Raw genomic sequence first — 25,947 nt, 5'->3', positions numbered from 1 at the left:
TACACCTCACAGAGTTTGACCTCTCAGTGTCAAAGGAAGAAAAAGCCACAGAAAAGGGCAAATCATGATCCAAGGGTGTTACCAGGATCTGAATATATTTGAGTTGTCTTGCTATAGCTGAAATGGCACTGCCAATCCTCTGACTCCTCTGACCAGCCACTGGAGGAAAGGGTTTCTGTAGCACACAGGGTTTGTGGCCAACCTCCTGAGCCCAGAGCGTGGGTGGGAGCTCAGCTGAGATGCAGGTACCAGGTACACCCTGAGCATCCCCTGCTCTGTGTGTGACCACACTCTGAGCCATCCTCAGGAACTGCCCTCACTTCAAAATAACCAAACAAACCCATACCAATTTATGAGAAACTTCCACTGTTCTGGTTTTTTTAGGGCCAGATGAGTTCAGTTCCCTGATTGTAGCCACAATGCCAGGTACAACTGAGGAACAGAGGCTGCAGCCTGGGAGCAGGAGTGGACAGGGAGAAAAAGGATACATGACAAGCTCAAACTACCACCAAGCTGGACAAGAAACAGCAGCCAAAGCACAAGGGCCTGGAGCAGAAGCCCTGTGAGGGAAAAGGCACCATGGGGTCTTTAGATGGGGACTTTTGTAAAACCCAAAACTTCTTGAGCAGGGAAAACATGGAGCCTTTGAGCAGGTGACCTCAGCAGGGCAGGAAGGTGCTCACCCATAGAAACCCATCCATGGAGCCCTGACATTGTTTCCTCATATTCCATGAAGCAGGTCAGGGAAAGGAATTTTGTTGTTTCAAACCAGTGACATTTTGCATTTGGCTCTTACACAAAGGCTTCAGCTTTGCTGCCTTGTCAGGAGTTTGCCTGGCCCAGAGAAACCACAGCACTTGGTGGGACAGAGAAATGAACACGGAGAGGGATGGAGCTGACAGGGAACCTCCTGTTGCTCCATTCCAGGCAGAGCCACAGCCCTGAGCTGTCCTGCCTCTTCCACCAGCCCCTGGTGTGCTGAGCACTCTCCAGACAGCCACAGGGAGATGTGGTTCCCACCCAAAACAGCTTCCAGCTCCAGCTGGGCAGAACACAGGGAGAGCACACCCCACGTATCCAGCTATGTGAGCCATGCATTCACAGACATGTCCCAAAAACAGAGCCCAGAAACTGCTCCCCAGTCACTCATCTCAGGCCAGTCCTCATGGTTTCCATAGGCATAGGGGAGAGGTGGGTGTCTTGCTTGGTTTCATAACAGCACTGCACACACTGATGTGCAATAAATAAAGATGAAATGGAAATAATCCAACCCATTCCTCTTTGAGCACAGTTCAAGGAAAATATTGCAGCTAGAGACCATAAGCAGACCCAATAAATTTGTTCACCCCCCACCCCATTCCCCTTTTGTTATTAGGGTGTGACTAAGGCTTTGCAGCATCAACTTTGGGTCTTAATTAGAGATTCTTGCTGTGAGCTCAAGGGATATTTTAAAATCACATTAGAAATATCACAGGAAGTTGCAGCAGGCACTCAGACACAATGCAAACCTGAGAACTGGGATGGCTGAAGCACACAGTCATGGCCCCAGGATTTTTCCTTTATCTTGAACCATGGATTCCTCGGGTGGTGCTGATACCATACTAAGAGGGGGCTTCTTACACTGTATCCAGCTGTCCTCAAGTATTTATATCCAGAGGACAGCTTGACTTTCTTGAGTCAAAACTGGAGAAAGTGGGGCTGTATTACAAGGAAGAACTTATTGCCTGGGCTGCTGCTTAAGACATCATTGTCTGACTGTGCTTTCTGCCCTGCACTCGCTTCAGACGACTGAACTTGACCTATCCACCCATCATAAATTAAATTCTTTGATCTCATCTGTAACAACGCAGAGCCCTAATAACAATAGATCAAACCCTGGCTAGGACAATATGCTTATTCTTTACCAACTAAATTTTAATTAGTAAACAGAGCAGGGGAAGAATCCACCTTTGCAGAACAAAAAGGGAAAGAAAAAGCGTTTTGTACTTGAAAGAAATTGCTGATAAAGAGCAGAGACATCTTTCAGAGCTCTACATCCTTGTCCTGTTCATCTGAAAAACCACATCATCCCCAAACCATTAAACCCAGGATGAATTTCACATTGTGAGAAATCACCGTGAAAGCAAACATCAAAAGGGGCAGGGGAGGAGGAAGCAGATCAGGTGGGAGAGCAGTGGCACGATGCCTTTAATCCACTCCTCATACAGACCCATCCTGATGATTATCAAGCCTCAGCCTGTTTGGGCTGCCTGCTGCCTGTGGCTGGGACAGTGGAGGCTGTGGCTGAGCCAGGCTCCCACAGCTCCCAGGGCTGCTCAGTGTTTCCGTCATTCATTTTCTATTTGCACAGGGTGGATTTATTATCGCTGGGATCGTCCTGGGCTCCCCTTTACACCAAATAACCTGGGCTGGCTTGTGATGTCCAGGTGAGCTTGTGTGCCCTCAGCAGTCTGGCTCCTTCCAGGCAGACATAAATACTTAATCCAAGTGCTCCTGTCAGCAGTGGCACTTGTTGAGGCAGGGATTTTCTGTGGCTGTGCATCTCAGGTCACTTTATGCCAAAGTAGAAGCAAATCCTAAGTAAATCTTCTTTTGCTGGAGCACCCACAATGTTCCCTGTCTGTCTGGAGCCTCACACTGGGAGGCAGCAACAGCTGGTCCCTTGGTGGGATGGTACATGGACCTCTCACCTCACCCCAGCCCCTGGCTCTCAGAACCAACAGGTATTTTGCAGGTGGTGCAAAGTCTCACAAGGGGAAAAAATCTGGACTGATGGAGATTACATGTTCATATCAGGCTCATTTCCTTGGGAAAGCAGACAAAACCCCCAGCATGGCTGATTAAACCTGCCTGGCACAGGAAGAAGTCAAGCCCAAGCCAACTCACCCCATTTCTGTGATGTTACCACATCCCAGGCAAAAAAATCCAGACCACTCACCAGAACCAAACCCATGATCAGGGACACTTCACCAAACCTCCCTGAGCATTGAACTCCTTGAGTTTAACCTCTCCAATTGCCTCTTATGCCAGCAATGCTCTTGCTGGGGCTTAGAAATACCACCACACCCCCTGAGTTCTCAAACAGGTTTGATTTGACACCAAATTCCTGCTGAGCCAAGGTGCTGGGATTTTATTTGCTGTGTGTGTCTGGTTGTAAACAGCTACTACCTTGAAACAACCCACTTTTAATCAATAATTCAATTTTAAAAGGAAGCTTCCAGGCAGTGAATAAATAAACCAACTACAGACCCTTTTTTCCCAGCTGGTTGTCAGCATTTTTAAGCTATTTTACTAATTGGTTGTACCAAGACTCCCCACCATTTGTTTACCACTGAAATGCAGCCCCTCCGCAGCGCAAGGCTGTGGGAAAGGGAGAGAAAACTTTCAGCTGAAATCATGGGATGAGTTTCATGTAGGAAAAATCTTAATAAACAAAGCAGAATTCAGGCTGGACACTGGGGCAAGCACTGGGGTTTTTATCAAATGCCAGGTGACCCTTAGTGACTACAGGCAGGTGAGCTGGCCCTGTTTTCATGTCAGCTGCCCAGGTCCAGACAGAGGACACAAAGTGTGATACCCTGCAGGTTTTCCCTCTGTTGTCTGATGTAGGATGGGAACCAATGCCCAGCCAGGCCTCAGGTACAGTTCCTAAATCAAAAACATTCAGATTTTCTTTCCATGTTTTAATGCACCCTCTGGAATGATTATTTCATTTTTACACCATAGATTGTACACAAACCAACAATAAATTTCATTAAGAGGAGAAAGAGAACTGAGAAAATGACCATGATGTTTCTTTAGGTGAGTTTTCAGTTGCTCCCTTAGACATTAAAAAATAAACAAATATAGTAAAGTTTTCCCCTGGAGTCTCCATGAGCACTTAGACAGGATGAAAGCCTGCCCACCTCAAATCAAGTAAAAGAGTAAAAATTGGTGTGGCACAAGTACATACAGGTAAGCTTTGGGACACAGAAAGCACAAACCTCTGCCAGTTGTGCAGGAATAACCCAAAAATAAACAAGAAAAATCCACCCAGAGCATAGGCAGGACCCAGCCTTTGGTTTGATCACAACTGGAAGGATAAAAAGGAGGAATCCATCACCCTGTGGATTTTCAGACCACGGTCACAACTCACATCCATCAATTCCTGGTGCAGCCAGAGCTGCTGGGCACTTTGGAGAAGCAGCTCAAGACATCTGCAAGGAGAGGGACTCGTTCTCCTCCCGTTGCCAGCGCTGATGGTGCTGAGGCCACGCAGCCCAAGTCCATTTTGCTCCCCAGTGGAATAACAGATGGTTTTGTCACCTACCACTACTCATTGCCTCGTCAAAGCCTCGTGTGTTGTGTGTGGTCCGGAGTCGGGTCGTGCAACCAGCCAGAGCCCTCAGCTCCATTTCCAGTTCACATCACTCTAATAGGCCCTCAGCTGGCCTGAGAAATTCCCAAACATCTCTTTCTGCAAACAAGGAGTTGGGTTTCTTTTGTCTTGCAATCAGGGGAGACAAATTCTCCCCTTAACCACAGTTTAATTTATTCCTTTTGGTTGTTATTGCCTCCACCTAGTGCAGCTGTCTAGACTGGGCTGATGGTGGTTTGCTTTCTTTTTTTCCTCTTTAGTTGGGGATTTTTGGAAGCTGCCTTTGCTTTTTTCCGAAACAAGTTTATTTTTAGTGTCACTTTTTCCATTGGCAAGATGCTATGGCTGAGGGAGCTGCTCTCGGAGGAACTGAGCTGCCTTCAGTGTGAAAATGAAAAAAGCCTGCCTGGTTGGAGGGCAGGAGCAGGAGGAAGCAGCAGAGGTGACACAGATGGTCCAAGGGAAGAGAGTCCAGCACGTGCCAATGGGAAGAGCAAACACATCCCCTTCAAACCCAAAACTGCTTAACCAAGGAGCATTACGGCACCTCTTGGACTGATCTCCTCCTTGGATGGAGCTCCAGGTGGGAGGATGGAGGACTCACAGCTGCCCAAGCCGTGGTACTCTCAACTCGTCTCCTGCTGGGTTCCAAAAACAAGTAAACATTCCTCAAGGAGCCACCTGAGAGCTTTAAATTCCTGCCACAGGAACCTTCCACTGGCACTAAACAGTTCCCAGGTGATTTCTCAGGAAAGGGGATCACAGACACAGGGTTCATTTGGTTTTTGCTTGGCTGTTTACTACCCTACGTCCTGCTGGCTGCATTGTAGCTGTACTGCCTGGCTTGCTCCTGCTCTTTCAGATCTGTATTTATTCCACTTTTCCTCAGAAATACATACTCCTTCGATTTTCCCACGATTTTGTTGGTGGGTGTTTTTGGAAAGCTGGGAAAGGGGTGGCAGTGTTCAGCCCTTCAGAGTTCCCTCCTCACCTGCAGAGTTTAATCCCACTGCAGTGATCATCTCCTTAATTACCACTAGTGTACTACCTTGAAAAGAGGAAGGGTGTAAAAATCCAACTCTTTTTTTTTTTTTTTGGAAAGGAAGATGTGGACTTGAAATAATTGGATAAGAATAAGACTGAACTCTTATTTTTCCAGTGCCAATTTTCAGCATTCACAGTGTCCATTCCAAAGATTCCCTGACACCAGCCCGGCTCCACTGAGCTCAACACATCCCAAATACAGCAATACCAAGAGGGCAGAAGGAATGAAAGTAATATATTTTAAGGCAAACCCTGCAGGGTTTTAGGGTGGGAGTGAAGAGGTGGGGGAGGGTGTTAAAACACACACAAAACCCCAGAATTAAGCAAGCGAGACCATTCCAGTTGAGCTGTTTCAGCCATTGTCTTACAACAACTTTAAACCCAATTGCTTCTTTTTAATGAGGTATTTTCTTCCTCTTAACCACCCAAATCTAATCCATGATGTTAGTCCAACTCAGAGAACTTAAAATCAGAACATTGGGGCCTTTCTTAATCCTCTTAACTTGCCAAAGGTTTTCTGATCACACACCTCTTCCTTCCTACTTAGGACTTTTTTTTTTCCACCACCCTTTGTCTTCTGTTTACAGCTGTGAAAAATTAGAATCCAGGCAGTAAAATCTCTACATAACATTTAGAGATTTTACTTGCTAAATTAGAGATGGCTTGCATGTTTCATTGAAGGAAACCAGGCATGTTTTCTTAATTATTTCATCAAATCATATCTTGCCTGGGCTCAGATACTCAGCATTTCTTGAAGGACATTCTTTAATCCACAGTCTTTCACTGTAATGAATAATTCTCTTCAGAAGATAAACCCTGGCTCATGCTGTGGTCACTTAGCACCTTTCATATGATGTGGTAGGTCAATAAAGCTGGGAGTGGATCTTGTGTGAAATCTGGGAATCCTTCCAGGTCCTCCTGAAGCCCAGGTTCTCAGGAGAGGATGCAGGGCTTGATCATTGCTGCGGTCTGGTCATCCCATGGTGATGTCAGGATGGAAGCTGGAAAAGCTGTGATCCAGCACTGATTGATTTCAGGGCTCATAACCAGAGCTGTGTAAGTACACCTGACATCTACCATTCCCTCAAACCTGGATCTTCCACAATCATGGCTAAACTGGCACAGGAGGCTGGCACCACTGGGGATCTAAAGGACTCCCTGCAATGAAGGCCAGGGAGCCACACTGGAGTGAAAACTGCACATCAAGAGGAATTTGTCATCCTTCATGAAGTTTAATGACCAGTGAGGGCAGCAGGTGTCCTCAGTGATTTTTCAAGCCTAGCCACTTCCAGATTTCCCCTGTGAAGTGCTAGAGCTGCTGGCACTGAGCTCAGCAGGCACGGCTGATCAGCCTTTCCCATCACATCAGGAGCAAACATCAGGAACAGGAGCTGCTCTCAGGGTGAAGGACCTGAGAGGGAGTTGGAAGGTGCTGAGCAATGCAGGAGCCATGAGTAATCAACTGTCCAAGGGACGGTCCCCAGCACATCCCAGTCCAAATTAGGTTTCAAAACAAAAACAACCAGAGACTTCCTTCCTGCCCCTCACTGCATCTGAGAGAGATGGGTTTTACTGAGTGGGCCACTGAGTTGAGATCAACTACGAGCCAAGCAAAGGGCTTGAACCAGAACACGACCTGGCACCTATCCCAAGTTCCTTTTGAGTTTGGTTAACATTCCCCACCCATCATTTTTCATGTGCATGTGCCACATCACTTCCTGGTTCTGATTTGCCTGCTATTTGCCCCACGGGTAGGGTGTTACCCATCGAGACTCAAAAACCAGCAAGTAACCCCTCCTCCCCCTCCTCATAAACCCCACACCCATCTCTGAGGGATCCAAGCATCCCTAGCAGGAAGGAGTCCAAGAATTCTTTATGCACATAAGAATGTCCCCTTGCCACATCATAACCCTGTTTGCTACCAGTGCCACACACTGATGGTCTAGGTCAAACTCCAGATGTTAATAAACCTCAGTAACAACTGCTCAGAGAAAATGCAGATAATTGGTCTCATACCTGCTATTAGAAGAAAAAAAAAACCCAACAAATACATGACAAAAAGGGGAAAAAAAAGTGCTATAAAAAATGCATCTTGGTTGCTTTTAACATTCTTTTCTAAAAGCCAATTTTAGCTCTATGGCTGGAGCTTAAAGGCAGCTGCACATCTGGTGAGATCTGCCAACCTCTGCAGGTCCAGCCCAGCACTCCTGTCCTCCGGTGCTGAAAGTAAAGCTTTGGGATGCAAAACCACAAAACACAGAGGGTTAATTAATGGGGGATCCAAGATGTTTCCCTGTGCTCTCTCAGCTTTGGTCAGACTTGGATGTCGATGGTGTTGCTGCAGTCAGGTGCTGACTGTAAAACAACTCCTTCTGTTGCTGTTGCCTGGGTTGCTGGGTTATAAAAGCATTAATACTTGGCTTGTTGTCACAGTTTTTTTCAGGGCCTTTGCTACTGCTGTGAGCTTCACAAATGTGCTATACTTGGAAGAATCTATGAGCAACAGGCAGAAGATGTGGTCTGGGATGCTCACAGTGGTATCTGTAGGTGCCTTTCTGCTGCCTTTGAATCCCCAGCATTACCATATATGCCCTGCAAAAATTGTTTCCAGAGAGATGTTTATATTTTGCCATTGGGTTGGCTGGGGTTCTGAGAGGATCAGATATGGTCAAATTCTGCTGCTGGTACAGATAATACAAATCCCCAAAAGATAAGTGAGGTGAACTATCTGCATAGAGTCACAGGAATTACACGCCAAGGAAGAGTTTCCCAATTAATCAGGAATCAGAGTTGTGCAGACTAAACTCCACTCTGACCTGAGCTGCTGACGTTATTGATCAGTGTTATTTCCCAGAGTATTCTAGTCCTTGCTGCCTTCCATCCACAAGTGCTTCATGCTATTGGTTTTCAGGAATGTGTTGTTTGTCAGACTTGCTGCTTCCTCATACACACTAAATTAACATAGAGCATCAGTGTCCTGCTGGCTGCAGAACACAGGTTAACTGTTCTTAGGTGGAAATCATCACATTCAAATTCCTGAAACACAGCATCCACTTCTTTCCAGCTCCTGACTTCCACAGTGTGCAGAACAATTCTGCCCAGGGAGAGTCTTCTGTGCAGTGGGAATTTCACTGGGCGCTAGAAGGTGCAGTGAGCAGGTCACAGCATCACCAGCTGCTGATCCTTCTCAGTGTATCCATACAGTGATCCAAAATTGCCACTAGCCTTTTTTGGAGATATTTTTTAAACCTCTTAATGGGGCTCTGGAGAAGTGCCCTTGCAAGTTGTTTATCCGTGTCAGTCCAGGGAAAGCAGCTGAGACTGAATTTGTGAAGCTTCACACACACCCTGGCTTCTGAATAACATTTCATCCAGACCTTCTCTGCCTGCCACCACCTCATTTGGTTTATATCCTTGTCTCCCCATGGATATGGGTATCCATATATATGGATATATACACATCACATGGATATACACAATGAGCACTCAATGGACCAAGGCTGCTCTGCTGGGACACTTTGGCCTGATTTCCCCTACCTTGAAGTGCCCTTCAATTCATCCTGATAAACTTTCCTGTTAGATTCTGGGTTTTAACAAAGCTGTGAGCAGCAGTTATGTACAGGGAGGAAATTTATAAAATGTTAAAAACTTTACAAGGAGAGCACATCTTTAAAGAAAAAAGCCAGGAGCACAAACTGAGCTGTGCCAGAATCTGTTTGCTTCATGCAAGAAGCATGGTCTCTGCAGAGCTTTGTGCTGGTGAGAAAGGAAGAGCTTGGAGATGAGGATGGTGCTCATCCCCTGTGCACACACTTCAGGCATCAGGACTTCCTATATTTCATATTTTAATTTAGTGTCTGTATGTGGCCTATTTAGGTGAAACAGGCTGACCCCAAAGAGGACAGTGAGATGCTGGAACAGGCAATAACTTCATTTAGAAGGTGAAAGGAGGCAGCTGAAGAAGAGGGGAGCGGATGTGTGAAACCCCAAATCCAGCAGTTGTTACCCCAGCATTCTTCAGGAATTGCTGTGGTCTCTATAATGTGGGTAGTTTGGAACAGTTATGCAGTAAATATTTTTCCCCAAGTACTTTTAATGTTTGAGTTTTAGGTTTTCAGAGGGATTTTTTTATTTAAAAAAAAAAATAATTTTTTTTTTTGAAGGAAGATCAATGACTTAATGAAAAAAGTCTGAGATGCAAGAGCGAGGCTATCGCTTCAAGAGTGCTTCCAGATTTACATAAATAACATTCCTGCTGCATAAACATCTTGGCAAAGGCAGAGCATCTAACCCCCCTCCTACTCCATTGGCCTCCACTAAATTCTGCAGAATATTAAAACCCCTTGATGGTAACGTGTTCTCGGCCAGAAACAAATCATTAGTTTGGATGAGGGCATCAAACTGCATCTGCTCTGTTCCCTGAAGTTCCAAGTGCAAGAGATTTAGGAGGGAGGGGAGAGGATTTCTTTGATAGAAGGATTTAGAAAAATGGCAATTGATAGAATTTTTAAGCAGATACAGAGATGAGGGGACGCATCTTTCCCAGAGACACATGGGAATGGTCTGGAGTAATTGAACGTGGAGATGGGCTCAAGCTGTGCAGTTTGGAGGTGGATCTGAATGCTCAGGAGCTTTTGTTCTGCCCACTACACATGGCTGAGATGGTCCATTGATCAACATTATCAAGAGTCAGGAAGGGGTAAATCCAGGCTCATCTCTAAGTGTAAAGAAGAGCGGGGGAAATGGAAAAGGGGAGCTGTGAAATACTGCAGGGGACTGACTCTACCTGCCTGGCAGGGGGCTGCAGGGCCATCTCATGGATGCCAAAACTCCCCAGAGAAGGCAGAGAAGAGGGATGGTATAGATGAAGCCAGTTTTTAATTCACCTTTGAGTTTTCTTACACAGAATGAATTATTTTGGCATCTGTTCTACACTTCCAAGAAAGCACCAAAGTTACCCAAAGCAGCTCCTACCCACCAGGGCTGCAAGAGATTGATTCCACCAGAGGAACTCTCTTTTTCTGGCAGCATTATTGAAAATTAGGGAGAGTTGAGGGTCCTTTTTCTCATTTCAATCCAGTCTGTCTCTCATGCTTTCTCCCTCCAGAAAGAACCAGCTTTCTGCCTCCTCAGAGGTTCTTTAAGCCCACAAGAACATCCTGTGTGGATCTGCAGGGACAAATGATTTCTTGAAATACACTGGTCTTAATCAAGCCTAATCTCTCATGACAGGGCAGAGCAGCCTGGACATCCATTAGATTTAGCACAGCTACTCCAAGCAGTGCTATTATGTCAAAATTATGCAACCTAGGCTTTGATAGGCTTTGGGGATTTTCTCAATGGTTCCCTATGAGCCTGTTGGTGCCCCTCACATTTCAATGACCACAATATGAACATTAAATGTATTTCCTTTCCCACAGCTGGATACTGTCCCATCTGTTCTGAGACAGCCAAAGTGTCAAGTAAGCCAGGCAAGGCAGACAATTTTTCATGCAAATCTGTTGACTTTAGGATTTTTAAATATATGTCTTTTTAATAACCCACAGATTATCTCACCAAAAAAAATGGGTCATTTGCAAGAGTTCCTCCAGCAGTTCTAGGCATTGTTAGCCAACACTGCAATGCACATATATTATCCTCAGAAGAAAACCTGGCAAAAGGACAGAGAGAAATGCCATGTACAGTCACTCTAATGGCTTAGCCTGGGATGTTGTATCTGACAGTGCTCGGCCTGGATGCTCCAGAGGGATGCACAGAACCCCCTAAACAACTGCACCCTCCAACCACTCTCCAGCTGTGCAGCACAGGTGGAAGGGAGAAAAAATAGATTTAATGTACTGCACCAGCCCCAGGCAGGAGGATTAGGATTTGTCACAGACTTGGCCTCCTTCCCTGGCACCTTCAGTGTCCCTGTGCCCCCTGGACAAACCAGGGCAAACCCAGACACCTCCTCCAACAGCCCTGCATGGCTGGGAAGCAGCAGCAGCACCCACAGTCAGGTCTCAAAAAGATTTGCACAAAGCCAAGGAAATAACCTGTCAAATCAACCCATGTCAGAGGTGACCAGCTCAGTATAAGCACAGAGCTCACAACTGATTTAATTCCAAAATTAGCCAATGTCTCAACGCAGGAACATCCTCTGCTCAGAACACACTGACTCACGTGTTCATCCCAGCTCTTGGAGCAAGGCAGGGATGTGAACAAATGAAGTGATTTGTGCCCAGGAAACACCACACCAGTGACACAGAACAGCCTTTCTCACCTCTGCTTTTCAAACCACCTTTTAAATCCCCTTTGCTTTTTAATGAGATGCTTCACAATAAAACAGACTGGAGGAAGCAGCTGGCAGATCATCCTGTGATGAAAGCCAAGGATGTAAATTGCCTTCTTGACTTACTTCATATGACAAATTTGCCACAGACCCCCACCTGGCAGGAGAAGATACCTAGAGGAACAGATTCCAGCCTCTGGATTTCATGCCCTTTTCCAAGAAAAACCTGCTCTGGTGGTCACCCAGAGCACACCTGGTCTTACCTGGAGTCTGGGGAAGGACCAAACTGGGAAGCAACAGGAGAAACCCAACCTATTCCAAAGCTACACATCCTTCTGATTCTTTTAAAACATAGGTGGATATTTGACTTACCCAGGTGCAGGTAATTTCTCCATATTTAAGGTCTGATTTATCAGGGTCCAGAGTAACTCTGGGAACCTCACAAAGTCAGGACAGCAGGACACCACTGGAATAACATGAGGAAAAGGGAACTTGTTGCATTGAAGACCTCTAACTCTTCTAGAAGCTTCTGCTGGGGCAGCTCTGCAATCACAGAGAAGGTGTTTGTCAATTTAGCAGCAAATTTGCCATGGAAGAGGCAGTCATGGGCTCTGTGTGGAGCCACAAGGCATCATGCAGACCTAAGGCTCTGTCTTAAAAAGCAGGCCACTGCCCTTTCCCTAACACACATTTTACCTGGGCATGGAGAAACCACAGGTCTCTGGATAACCTGGGAGCTTTGCCACTTCCTCCAATTCCCTCCTTAAAAAAAAATTAAAAAAAATAAAAAATTTAAAAAATCCAGCTTGTTTTCTGAAACTCTGCTTTAAAGAGCTGAGTTCCTAAAGCAGAGTGCGTGATGCAGAACAGCTGACTTTATGTAAGGCTGTTATTAGAAACAGCCCATTGCTGAGCTGGGATTTCATGGGATGCACCTCGTTCAGAGCCCGGGCAGACGCACCACGAGCGTGGGTCCATCCACACAGCCTGGCTAAGAGTGAGGAGTTTGCTGCCTTTCAGTGCCTGGGGCAGATCCTGACTCAGAGATTCCTCCACGTTATTTTCCATGGGAGGAAGCAGGAGTTATTTTGCAGAGGGTCTGAACAGACGAGATGCCAGCTTCTTGCTGGTAAATACCACTTCCAACCTCACTCGCAGGCTCCAACAGATGTTTCTGCTTTTCAGAGTAATGGAAATTTTATGGACCATTTTCTCCTCCTTCTCCTGTTCCCTGGGATGGAGCAGCACATCCAAAATGCCCTGGGAAACACAGTGGTCTCCTCCTGAGACTCACTTCAGAGCAGTGTCTCCAGCAGATCAGGGAGAGTCAAACCACTCAGTTGTGGGTTGGGTTCCTCTGGAGAACCAGACACCATCTGCCACCAGGCAGCTGCACAAAGGCTCCACTGTCCAACAGCTTTCACTGGAGAAGCTCAAAATCCTCCTGGAGGATGAGCTGCTGGCTCCCAGGCTGGGTAGAGAGCCATGGGGTACGCAGAAATGAGGGTTAAAATGGTTTGGGAACTGTGGTATTATTTTTATGCCCTTGTGTTGGTCATCATTTGTTACAGCCAGAGAAACTGAGGCATGTGAAGTCATTCACTAAGCAGAGCTGGGACTGATTCCACATGTACAAGGTACCAGAGTGCTCATCACAAGACAGTCCTCAAAAGCACAGACTGATGGGACAGAGAGAGGGAAAACCTTTGCCAATGCAGACAAAGTGTGGGATAGAATTGTCTGATGTGCATCCTGAGAATTCACATTTTCCCTTGCCTCCCTCTCATGTCCCTGGGCTCACTGTGTGAGAACCCCATCATCCCCCCAGATTGCTCAAATAAACCCTGTGTTGCAATGCTCCTTAAGCAAAAACCAAAAAAGAAACTTGGGGAATCCCATTGACTCAAAGCTGTATTAATTATTATTTTTTGTAAGGGCCCAGGACTTAGTGAATGAGAATATTATCCCATGGGGATTGAGAACACAATGGAAACAGGAAACTTTTAAAAAGCATTTCTGTGGAGATATTATCTCAGTGCTGTAGGACACAGGATTTACTTAATTGCAGCCAAGGAAGTTTTAGATTACGCTCTGCAATGTCTGCACGAACGTCTCAGCTATCACAGGGAAGGCTCCTTGCATGGCTATTTCCTTTAAGATATGTGCCTTACCCTGAACACGTTCACTGGAGGGGATTTGGTGATAATGCAAGAGGGTTCGGAGAACTTCAAAGCCCTAAATGAGATTCAGGGCATCACAGCCCATGATAAAGAATATGAAATTGCTTTTCTAGCAGATGACATCCTGCTTTCTCTCAGTGAAACACAAGCCTCTATTCAATGCCTTGGAGAAGTCTGAGAGGTTAACAATCCTGTTTTGGGTTCTTTTTGTGTGCATAAATATGACCAAGACAGAGGTAATGCCTCCAGGCACCTCCCCAGCAAAATCCCTCTTAATTTTCCATGCCAATAGTCCCTAGAAGGATTCAAATCCATAAGAAGCCAAATCTCTTTTCACTTAAATAAACTTATAACAGTGAGTCTCCCCTTTTATGTGACACACATCATGATTTTTAGAGATGGACTAACTCCCCATTATCTATGCTTGATTAGCTCCACTTAATGAAAATGGCCATCCTCTTGAGCACTTCATTTTCTGCAGAGGCCCTCAGTACTTGAGCCTTTAACAACACTTGAACCTAATCCCACACCCCATTCCTCAAAAAAGAAAACCACCCACAAAAAACCCAAAAGCCAAACCAAAAAAGAGGAGAAAAGTAAGTAGAATACTCAGCAGTTTTATACAGCCTCAGGTGGGACGAATTTCACCCTAAGCAGCACCTAAGAATCCAAGTTGCTCGTACTGCAGGAATGATGGAAACTGCTTCACTGCAAGTTTGTGTCCTGTGTCCCCAGTTTTTATTCCTTACACTTCATATTCCTGCTCCTGTTGCCCTGGAGCTCTCAGACCTCATGGCTGGGTCACTGCAGTTTCTGGAGAGCTGTGTGTGAAGCATCCTCAGCATTCCCAAGCTGATGGGCACGTGAAGGTCCAGGCACAAATCTGGGATAACTCAAGTTCCTCCAACCTCATCTGTGATGGAAACACCACATTTGGGTCCCCTTTTTTCACCAATTCTACTGAAATCTGCTGAGGAACCAGATTGGAACCTAACCCTTCTCACATTGTTGAACTTGGTTTGGTGGATCCAAATATCTTGAGAGAATGGATGGATAGAAACAAACCCACTTGAAATTTGGTTTATCTTCACATTGTTGAACTTGATTTGGTGGGTCCAAATATCTTGGGAGAACATATAGATACAGAAGTATATATATAGATGGAAATATACACTAGGTAATATAAACAGCAATTAGCTGATGGGTTCAATAGCCTGAACTCTGTGCACACAGAGGGGTGTACATTCCAAATACACTGGGAATAAGCTCCCAAAATCTCCAAGGAATTCAACTGTTCTCTAACTGTTCTGACAGAACAGTTTAGAATTCAACTAAAAAACCCAAAACTTTAGTAGTACAAGAGAAAATGAAGAGATGCTTTATGATTGCTTTGCTCTGTAGCAGAAAGCAGAGCACTTGTATGCAGTGAGTGCTCCTGGATCCATTATTACATCAGTTCCACCAGATTTCCCTGAAACTGTTCCTCTTCTTTCCCAGGAACAATAAAACCCATGAGCTGCAGGCCAAGTGGCGAGTGTCCCATGACCTGCTCCAGCTACTGAGTTTGAAGCTACTGAGAGGTTTTGACAGCTACTATGAAATGATGCAACCCAGTTAATTCCATGTGCTGACTTTCAAGGTATCAAAAGAAGAATGGTCTTTCAAGAAGAGTAAAATAATTAATTAATTTTTAATCTTAATTAAATCTTTCTCGATGCTAGGACAGCAAGATGAGGTGTTTGTACAGCTTCTTCTGTGCCTTTGAATGTGCCCTTACACCACAGTGAGGCTTTGATTGTCCCACTGAGACCTTAAAGTCTGGCCAGGGTTATCTACTGGTAGTTGTCCAAAAAGATCCTTTCAAGGAGCTGGATCTCTGAGCTTCCTTTCAAAATGTGTCACCTCCAGACCCCAGCACTGGTGGTTCTGCTACTGAACAACCATTTAAATATATCAGAACAGCCAGAAAAGAGTGTTTTTCTATGACACAGCCCAGAGGTTGTCTGGTGCTGAAGGTCACTTCCATCAGCATTACAGCTGGAGCCCCTTGCTTATTTTAAGATTGTCCAAATGCTGCCTCCTGTCACCTCCTGGCCTCACATCCTCCCTCCCTCCAGCCAGCACCAGCCCTGGCACAGTCAGCCCCAGAAAACCAAGCCTAGCACCAGCCCTCCAATGACTTCAGAGATTTTGGTGCTGTCATGAGAGCACGAGTGGCAACCCACAAGCAGGAGGAAGAGGGGATGTGAAACCTTTCTTTTGGCAGCATCTCCATTGCGTCAGCTTGGACTGCTCACAAAACACCACCTGAGGGACTGAAGTCAGCATCTGTTTTTTGTGAACTCAACCTTCTGCAAAGTTATGCAAACAAGAAAAGACTTCGAGTGGGGATGTAACGAACAAGTTCATTTTTCCAAGCCTCAAAATAAACAAAAATTTGCTTCTTTTTCTTCATGTTCCAAACCAAGATTCAAAGAGATCCTCTCATCCATCATCCAGTTAATCCATCCTTGTTGCTAATGTGAGGAGATACGTCCTATGGGAAAGCACATGCAGCTTTTTAAAAACATTGTGCTTTTTAAAATTTATTTTTGAACTAAATCAGAGATTCCTGAGCATTTCTATGGTGACCTGGGCAGCTCTGCTGCCCTGGCTCATGGCTGCATGGCTTCCATCAACATTCCCAGCAGCTTTAGACTGGAAAGAAGATACAAAGCTATTCCCTTTCTGCACTGAACATTGCCTAAAAGGTACCAGCTTAGTTAAACCAATTCTGACAATTCCAGTGGATAAAAATCCTTTTCAGCTTCTGTACCAACATAAGTTTGTTAAAGTTTGTCTTAAAACCAAAAGACTTTGTAGAATACTAGTCACAGAAATATCTCAACACTTGAGTCCACGACACCACATCTATTATTAATCTAACCATCATTTAGAGCTACAATCAGACATGGTAACAAAAATGTATCACAGTAGTTGTTCATCTGCAAATCATATGTATTTCTCCAAAATAAACGAAGCGTACTCTTCTCTCTCTCCTTTCCAGCCCCCTGTCACAACCCCCACAACCAACCTCAAGCAGAACAAGCCATAATGCAGAACAAAAACAAAATAAAATTGAAACCTGGTAAGGCCACATTCTTGGGGAGAAGCCATGTGTGAGATATTTTTGCTTAATTATTTCAAGCAATGTATGGCCCCTTGGCTGTCACCAAGGTTGGCCTGTCAGGGTAATGTCATGAGGAACTATTGTGCAGAGAATCACTAGATACTTCAAGTCTTTGAGACCCTACTAATCAGCTCATGTTTCATATTCTTTTACCAACTTTTACACTGAAACAGAGCCCTTACTGGTTTGTATCAAGCCCTTTTTCTCCTCTTGTAGGTGTTAGAGAGAAGGTTGGGAGCAGAGATGTGACCCTTTGCCAGTTTGCATGCACAGGCATCGCTGCTGCCACTGGTTCAAAGCAGGCTTTCAGTCTCACCAGACCCACAGAAAATGCAGTGTAAAGTCAGATTGCAGATAAACAGTGACTGCTGATTATGGCTAAAGAAATAACTCAGCAGGAGGGAATTCCAGTGCCTGGGCTCCAGCCCGTCACGCCTCAGTGCCTTGTGGATCTGGCTGGGAAGACAGGTGCTTTCAGCCCTAAATTATACAGGATATTGAAAAAGCACCCACTGATGATACTAGAAAGGGAGCTGCTTGCTTTCCAAATAGTTCCCCTTTGAGCTGAGCTGGGGTTTATTATCTGGAGGGAATAATGACAAGATTTTTCCTCTGTTACACAGTGGAGTACACAACACACATTGTGTAAGGAACCTGCTGGATGATGTAACTCTGCTCCATGAGAGCTCCAGCACTGGAGAAGGCAAAGGAAAGTCTAACTCAAGCATACCAGAACACCTTGCTGGCTAGGAAGTTTCCAAATAACTTTATAAGTGCATTAGCAAGAACAAAAAAATCCTAACCCCAAGGCAGAGCTCATTAATGAGGTTTAATATTTCTAAATGAAAGAAATGAGAAAGGTAAGGATAGAGCTGGTGTCCTGAGTGCTGCAATACAAGGACAAACCACTTTACAGAACATAAACAGAAGCTGCAGAGGGTCACAGAAACCTCACAAGTGAGAACTAAAGAACTTCAGGCAAGCACAGAAATTTGGCAGTTCTTTAAGATGGAGAAACAGAACAGCAGAATGGAGCTTCAGATGGCACAAAGACGCATCCTAAGGAAAGAGAAAAGAAACCCAGAGCAACCCTCGCTGCAAGGGCTGATTTCAGACAGTCCATTTTGGGGAGGAAAGTGCTGGCAAAGAGAAGCAGGGAATCTACAGTGTTTACAAACACCATGTAAAGAGGTAGAGCGTGTAATGGGAGCAGAGCAGAACATCCCCTGTGGAAAGGGAGGGGGTGGGAAATGAAGAAATTTGGTAACTTCCTGGAATAAAGCTTTTAAAATGTCTTAACAAGGCATAGATCATGACTTGTAAAATGTGGAAATAATGCCTCTGAGAGTAAAGGGAATATGAGCATCAGTCTCATTCCTCCTGTGAAGTGCTATGGCAGCGATGCAGCAGCTGCCCGGGGAGCTGCACGCACTTGAAAACAAAGCCAAACACAGCTGCCCTGGGTAAAAATTGCATCCTGTGTTGTATTTTCAAACCAAACATTTAAAGAGGTTGCTGCCTTTGGAAGTATTTAATTTCCTTTGCAACACGGTAGCAATACCAGCATTCCCAACTGATACAAACAAGAAATCATGATCACAGAATGGTTGGTAAAAACTCATCTCATTCTACCCCCTACTATGGGCAGGGACACTTTCCACTACCCCAGGCTGATCCAAGCCCTGTTTTATCTGTCCTTGGACACTTCCAGATGTGGGGCAGCCACCAGCTTCTCTGGGCAGCCTCAAATTAAAACTAATAAATGGATCTTGTAGTTAACCAAAGAACAGAAGTGTGTCTCAGGTAACAAGTCTAAAGCTTAGCAGCAAGGGTAACCAAATCCAAGCTTTGGCAGCTGCTTCAGCTCTGCCTGTGTCAGTGTCCCTCCTGCAGGCACAGGCAAGACCCCACAAGCTCATGTGCAAAGGGAATATCCCTCATTATTTTCCGGCTACTGAAAAATTCAAGATGTGCAATACCCAGTCCGTTTCCTTTCCAGTATAAAGTCTAAAATTCTTCTGTGTTGAAGCATCCAGCTACTGGTCTTACTCTTACTACTAGGAGTTGGAATAGGGGTATGATGAACACTTTTTTTTTGGAGACTTCTTCATCCCTCAAGTTGTGACTTTCAAACCACTTAAATCCCACAAATATTCCCATTAAAATGTTTATCCAAGACAAAGATTAATCAGTTGTTTCTTCACTTTGTTTTTAGGGCTCCTCTTGCATAGATTCTTGTCTACCACTCTTCTATCAGCTCAAGTGGTCATCCAGAGGGGACTGGACATCCAGGCACTTACATTCCAAGCTTCACTCCTCATTCCATGTACATGTCCTTTCCTTGTTTATATCTCAAAAGATGAATTTCTACCCCAATGTACATTTAGTTTGTTTATGGGAAGCTGCTTCTGTCTGCATGAATTTCCTAGCACAAGTTTAGAAGAGTCCTGATGTAACTGCTGAACTGTGAGGGGTTTGAGATGAAATGACCAAACCCATTAAACTTTAATTGACTGAAACCAAAACACCCCACTGGAACAGCAGCAATAGTGCTTGAAGGAGCAGACAGAGCCCCTGGAGTAAGAAAATATCTCAACCTTGTGACTCCAGTTGCTGACTGCATCTGATGGAGTGAGAAACTAAAAGAAGACAGTCAGGTATATTTGTCACCAAATAATCTTGTTTCTGCCCCTTTCCCCAAGAACTGAGCCACTCATTTCTGGCTGAAAACACCTCCTCTATCCCTGATTCCCTCCTACATCTGCTTGTTCAGAGGCTGAAGTCTCTTCTCCACCCTGATTGCTCTTAATTTGTCAGCCCATTCCTTTAGTTCTTACCAAGCTGTGAGAAGAGCTCAAGCCTTGGCATTCCCCATCCTCAGACACTGTGGATGGTCCATATTCATAACTGGCTCATAAAAAAGAATACAAAAGGAATTCTTTTACCAACAGTGCAAAATCCTTCAGGGCATTCAAAACTGGAACTGTGGAGTGTTGCAAGAACAGGCTGCCAGGGCAGTGGTGGAGTCCCCATCCCTGGAGGGTTTTAAAAGCTGTGTGGATGTGGCACTTGGGGACATGGGTTAGTGGTGGCCTTGGCAGTAGTGGGTCAATGGGTGAACTTGACGACCTCAAAGGTCTTTTCCAACCTAAATTCTTGTGTGATTCTGTGAAAATGACACCGTGAATTTCATTGGTCTTTGAACCATGGTGGTAACATGAGGTAACTCACACAAAATTCACAGCTCACCCATGCTCTGAGCATGGCATCCAGCTCTGGAATTGCCCTTCCCTACATCTCAAGAGTTTGTAATAAAACCAGAAGAGTGATAAAAATAGGCTGTATGCATAGAAAAGTGCACATGAATGACAACTGGAGGGTAAAGCATGAAGACTAATTGAATGGAAAAGCTGAAGAGTCAATCCACTTCTTTCTCATTACATCAACAAATTAGGGTAAAACTATTGAAATAATCAGTCAGAGAAGGAAAGTGTGTTTCCTGCACTAGAGTAATTTCATTGTGAAATTCATTGTCTGGGATGTTCCAGATCCCAGATTATGAGGGATTTGCAGTCAGGGCTGTGGGATGGAGCTACAACAAACCAGCAGCAGCCAGCAGGAGGGATCAGATATCCTGATGCTTGCCCTCATTTTAAACTCCTCTAAGCAGCTACTGTGAGTAGCTGCAAAGTGAGATGCCTATTATGATTGAAAAATATAAGCTAAGGGAGAGAACAGGATGTCCATGTTCCCTGTGCTTGATCCCAACCCATGGTAGATGGTGCTTGGGACTCCCACAGCCACCCCCTTCCTTCCTTCCAATGGGAAAACACACAAACTACTGTCATTTTTCCAGGTTCTGGGGAGGTTTAGCCTCTGTGTTGTCCTACTCAGCACAAAAGGCTTTGCAGACCTGCTTTTGTTTATTAACCAACTTAAAAGATCAAGGAGCACCTGCATGACAGGGTTTTTTCACCAGTATTTTGCTACTTGCATGCATTTGCACTGTCTGAAATCTACAGACTAACCCACTCAACAAATCTTGTTTCTTTTCAATAATTTGTAAGGCTTCAAAACAAGTATATTATAAAAACTATTAGCCCCATAATCAGGTGGTCTCATTCTTGGTATCTCATTTCTACTTAGTATATTTCAGAAAACAACAGACATTTCCAAAGGTGTTCTCATGGAATTTCAGTGCCATGTACAGAACTCCACGTATTTATATGTTCAGTGTATGATTTCAGGTCTTGTTTCCTACCTGCTACTTTTTATAGGGCAATAGAAGCATTATTTACCTTGAGTTTCTTCAAGGCTTTGGCCACAGCTCCTTACTCCTTCTCAGAGTGCTGCTCTGCTCCACCTCCATTCCTTCCTCCACCTTGTTTAACAAGAACATCATGTCATTTAATATTTCTGGATTCAAGGAAAAGAAAAGCACATTTCCCAAGATCCCACATGACAACACAGCTAATTTAGTGATAATGAAGATGACGCACGATGAAGGAGGTTGGAGGGGGCCAGGAGGTTCCATCTGCCAGGCAACTGCTCAGACTGACAAAGAGCTGCTGGTTTGAAATGAAGTGTTGAACACTTTTTAGAAGGATCCACTTTATTCACACCTGCTGAACCCAGAAAATTCCATAAAAAAACCAGAAGCAGAGCGTGTTGCACATAGCAGCCATCCCCAGCCAAGCTGGGATCTCATTACCAAATACTCCACTGGGATTCTCCTGTGGGCAGCTCTCCATCCTTTAGGACTGATTTCCTTTGACATTTAGAAGTCAGTCAATATGGATCACAGGGTTCCACTTTCACAAAGGTATTAATTTCCCAAAAACCAGAATATGGATTTTACTCAGTCCCAGCCATCTCTCTGCCCATCCACCCACACTCCATGTCTCCTCCTAGGAGACAGCCTGTAAACACCAAGTCAAAACAGTCAATAAATATCAAGATAATTAGATACTCAGGATAGAGATAATAAGACACTGTTGACCAACTGATCTTGCAAGAATGAGAAAGGACAAGCTCACATTTGCCAGACATGCTGAGCAGAGACTGCTGTGAGTGTGACACACATCACAGGGTGGGTGGGAGCATTTTTGTCTTTTCAAGAGCCTCCCAAGCACAATTACCTGTGAGCAGCCCAGACAGGCAGGTCCTGTCTTAACATACCAGCACCTGGATTTCAGCAGCTGGATGAGGCATGTACAGCCCTTGCTTACATTTATGGTTCTGAAGATTTTGATGGGAAGTTGTTGGATGTGCTAAAAAGGTTTATTTATGTTGCTATTGTATGTCCTTTTTGTCTCTATAATTAACTCCTAAGGTTTTCTTGGTTTCTTTAGAGGAACTCAAAACAGATTGCCCTTCTGGGAGGACCTGCTTCAACAAGAGTGATCCAGGTGTGTCTGCTCATGAGCATCCTCATCTCAGTGCTGGAGCAGCACCTCCATCCTCCCACCCCAAGGTACCAAACCCTGTGTTGCATCTTCTTTATATTCATCACCAAGGAAATACATATACAAATTCCTTGTCCAGTATTTGCTTCATTTTAAATTTGGCATCAAACAACTGGCAAGTAAAACCCCTCTTGGTCTTGAGCTGTCTGCAATATCCAGTGAGTCTCTTTCCACCTTCCAGCACTGAGGCTGAGCCTCTCTTCAAGGTTTCTACCCTTGTGTTACAACTGGACATAAGCATCAAATCCACAGAAGGTAGCTGCAATTAGTAACCAGAAATCATCTTCCCCACTGTGCAAAATGCAAGAATTGCCTTTTCCAAAATCTCAGCAATGCTGTCTTCTTCCAAACTATGGAATCTCTCTACTGTTCCCTAACCTTCACCTCCCTCATGGAATTTTTGGGTGTTCTGGGTGTTTCAATATTTCCAATTAATGAGTCTTCCTATAGAGTGGGAAAAAAAGTCTTATATAGAACTCTCTCCTCTCAGTTGAAAAAGGTTAAATGACCTAAATTTTTCTCACATCTTGGCCATCTCTCTCAGCCTCCCTCTCTCTCCTTGTCTGTGATTTTCACTGGCCTACAGAAGAGTTACCAGAAATCCTCATTTTGACTCATATCTTGCTGTTACTCATCCTTAATCACATTACACCTAGACTACTGATATATCTGCTTAAAATATTCCAGGAACTCTCCAGCTCACTTAAGCACTAGGGGTCTGGAATAATTTGGCCAGAAATGTCTCATTTTCCAGGAAATGGATGATGTCATCCCATTATCTGTCAGCTGCACTGCACTGCCCATCATCCTGGCCTTCACAGCTCTCTGCTGATTTACTCTCCTCATCCACCCACTTCAGGCCAGCAGACACAAGAAGTTATGACAGTTTGGATAAAATTTTACCATTTTCAAGTATTTTGCTGAAGCCATCAAAAGGTACCCCTGTAGATTATCTTTGTTTTCCCTGGAGTGGAGGAAGAGTCAGAACTGACCTCCTTTGGGACTCTGGAAAGGTTGTGGCCCTCCCAATCTCTTTGATTGATCGATGCATCCAAGAAGTTTGTGCCAAGAAGGGCTTTGCTAAGGCACAATTCACTTCTGAAAATCCAGTTGTGAGAAAGGCAAGGACATGGGAACAGATCAGCAACAGCAGGAAGAGGGGTCCTAACTCCTTATCTCACAAGGTTCTGGTTTTTTGGGAATAAGTAACTAACTAGAGTTTACTCACTGAATTCAGGACAACTAAACCACAGTATTACTCACAAGGAAGCCAGATGTTCTGGGCTTTCCTTACCTAGTAATAGCAGTAACATCTGGATTCTTGCAAATACACAAAATGACAGGGAATAGTGGGGAAGCCTGGATGATTTTTTTGTAAATTTATAGGGTTTTTTCTATACAGTAGTTTGTATGTATGGAGAGAAATAGATACCCCTTGATTAGGACAAGAAAGCATGAGATGCTCAGGCATCAGAAGAGATCGTGAACTGTGGTTTTAGCAGAGATTAAATTAAAATATAGCAAAACATCACCAGAGAAGAACAAAAGGAAGCATCACCAGGCAACCACACTGGGTCAGTGGGGCTGCTGCACCAACCCTACTGCTGTCCTTGCAGAGAGCCTACACAGAACAAAAGGAAAATCTTGGGAAAGCCCTGGGGAAGGGCCAGAATGGAATAATTCATTAAAAAAACATACACTGCAAGCACACAATGATCAAATGTAGAGAGTTCCATCGGTCATTGCTGCAGTCCCTGACAGCCAAGCTCGGAGGGAACCAGCTCCAACACACGTGGCAATGGGATTACCAGTGTTTCCTTAAAAATCAAGTTTAAGACAACAGCACAACAACTATCAACAAACACAGCATCACCATATTTCTGACTACACCTAAGGCTTGCATTAGGACAAGCTACCCAGCAGCTGTGCTTCAGGACAGCTTGCCTAAATAATTATTTCTGGGTGTATTGCAGACCTCAGTTTTTTTGTTTCACCCTTTTGGACCAAATTCCTTATTTATCCTCCTACTGTCCACAGCTTCTCTGGAAAGCTCCCCTGCCACTTGAAGCCAGCTGGTGTGACTGTGAGCAAAACACAATGACTCCTATTCTGGATCAGCTTTAACAGTCCCGCCCTGGAGGTCTTTCTCCTTTATCTCCAACTCTTCCTTACTTCTTTTCAACATCTGGGTAGCTCTCCTGAGGCTCCAGAAATAAGCACACACTATACATCCTGTTCCTCCACCCCCCAAGACATATTGTAATGAATACAGAAAACACATGCTCCAGGATAATTTGTTATCTCATGCAGAGCCATTAGCATCAGCTTCCTTCCCTGGATGGAGTCAAGTCAAGCTCAGAGACAAGTTTTCCAGGTTGCACACGCCACATGTCTCCTTGTTCCTTCCTTCCCTCTCCTCCCAGCAGGGACTATCCTTCCTGATTATCAAGCCCATGGAAAAAGAGCCAGACTCAGGAGGTCTCCCGAGATACTGATCTGCCTGTCCTATAATGCAAAGCAGCTTATTGGAGTCATTGGAACAACTCAAAAGCCGTATAAAACCAACACAGATTTCACTCATTCCCAGCAGCACAACAGCACCTTGCAATTCCTGGTAATAAAAAGGTAACAGCACTGGTGGGACAGAGTTTGGGAGAGCTCCAGCTTGTCTCAGCTGAGGAACAGAGGGATTTCTCAGGGCTCTTACAGCTTACACCAGACACTGCAGGCACGAGGGATGGGGGAAAAGGATGGAAATCACCTGCTCTGAAAACCTCAGGGATAATTTTACAGTGAATCCAACAGACTGATAGGCTCTACACATGAAACTGAGGTCTAACACACTGGTCAACAGGCTTCCTGTCCTCTTTTTTTTTATTTGGCCAGAAGCTACAAAAACTGCTAATCTCTCTCAGTTCCAGCTTGAGGAGCTGCTGTCTGTCTTGTGCAGGCACAACAGGCTCAATGCTTTCAGCTCTTGAGGTCACCAGATCAAGCCAGTGGCAAATACAGGTGACAACAAAAATTTCCAAAAGCTGGACAATTCTTCTTGTGAGTTTTATTGCAAGCACAGGAAAATCTTTCCTAATACAGGGAAGCTCCTGGAAAAATCAGAGTGCCTGGTAACAATTTGCTTCTTTCCTTTCTCAGACCAAAGTCCAAAGCCCACCAGTGGTGGTGGGAAGCCCCACTGACTTCACCAGGCTTTGGCACGAAGCCTCAGCACAAAGAGCTGATGGGGATGAAGTTCTGGAAGCGTGGAGGTGGCTAACAGATCCCAGAACATGACAAAGCACTTGGAGCATTTGCATACAAATGCTCTTTGCTTGTTTATTGCTTCATCTGCTCCTTGTAAGTCTTTTTAACACACCCTCTAATTCTGTTATTACAAAAAAGAGTGCATGCAAATAACTGCCTGAAGTGAACTCAAGCAGAGAACAATCCATTAACCACTGTGCTTA

At 44.7% G+C, this 25,947-nt stretch overlaps 1 long non-coding RNA gene across 1 annotated transcript in view; it reads right to left on the bottom strand.

The window, feature by feature from the left end:
- LOC107209082 overlaps positions 1-25,947 on the bottom strand; it is a 42,337-nt gene that overhangs the window by 6,710 nt on the left and 9,680 nt on the right. The window contains exons 2-3 of the long non-coding RNA XR_001523421.2: positions 21,320-21,402; positions 12,045-12,215 (exon numbers count right to left, since the gene is read on the bottom strand). This is a non-coding gene — a long non-coding RNA (uncharacterized LOC107209082). The remainder of the gene's footprint in view (positions 1-12,044; positions 12,216-21,319; positions 21,403-25,947) is intronic.

Source organism: Parus major, chromosome 10, assembly GCF_001522545.3.
Source record: "Parus major isolate Abel chromosome 10, Parus_major1.1, whole genome shotgun sequence".
Taxonomy (NCBI): Eukaryota; Metazoa; Chordata; class Aves; order Passeriformes; family Paridae; genus Parus; species Parus major.
The sequence above is the reverse complement of the archived record's forward strand: the minus strand, read 5'-3'. Positions and strand labels throughout refer to the sequence as shown.